We start from the raw sequence: 1,000 nt of genomic DNA, 5'->3' as shown, positions 1-1,000 counted from the left end.
TGTCTAAGTTGACCACCAAAGTACTGCACCGCAAGTGGTCAACTTACACAGGTTTCACTGTATATCCGAATATTTTGATATATATGTATATATCCGATATTTTCAACCCTTGAAAGTTAGGATATTTTGTAAAAATTTTATTGTGGGGGCCCCTTTGTTGTGGAGGTCCCGGAGCAGTAGCCCCGCCTGCCCTCCCTTAAATCTGGCCCTGTAGGCAGTATCCTTTACCTAGGAAAATAGTCCATCTACTAGACCATCACTCACATAACTGGTTCCTTCATTTAACCAGTTACTATTTTCCTTGTTTGGCAACTGTTTTGCAGACTTTTTTATTTAAAATTCTATTTAAACCACTATTTTTAGACCATAACTTAGTGGCAGTCCTGTTCTGTTTATCACGGCAGCATCAAAAACTTGGCAATCTGATATTTATCAATGGAACAATGATATGATGAAAAAGGATGGCTTTTAAAAATTGTTTTTGGTTGAGACATTTTTTTTTCCATTCTGGTTCATATTTGATCTACCATCGTAAAAATGTTATTGAAGAAGGGCTTGATTTGGAAAACGTTCAGTTAGGCCTTAATCATCGATGAAACAATTTTATGATCTTAAATCATCTCTTGAGAATTTCTCAGCCAGGGATTTTACCTGGGTGGGAAGGCCGAAGAACCTAAGTTTTGTCATGTTTTTGACTACTATATTAGAATTGGTAATATATGTTATAACGAAGGGCTCTGGGGACTCAAAACTCTCTTTGCTGCCCCACTACTTAAGTCATATTAATAAATTTTGTTATACATAATTTGTATCTTTTGTTATGTGTAATATATAATTCTTACTATGCATTTATTTAGCCTATTTCACTGTGTAAATTAATGTGTAATTATATCTTAAGTGACGAATTGTTTTTTTTTTCTTTAGCTAGTGTAAAAATTAAGTACCAACAAGCAGAGACTAATTCCATTAGCCATCAAGTCAGTAAAGTGCTAGCGGGGGC

The sequence above is a fragment of the Uloborus diversus genome, chromosome 7 (genome assembly GCF_026930045.1).
Source record: "Uloborus diversus isolate 005 chromosome 7, Udiv.v.3.1, whole genome shotgun sequence".
In the NCBI taxonomy this organism is placed as follows: domain Eukaryota; kingdom Metazoa; phylum Arthropoda; class Arachnida; order Araneae; family Uloboridae; genus Uloborus; species Uloborus diversus.
The sequence above is the reverse complement of the archived record's forward strand: the minus strand, read 5'-3'. Positions refer to the sequence as shown.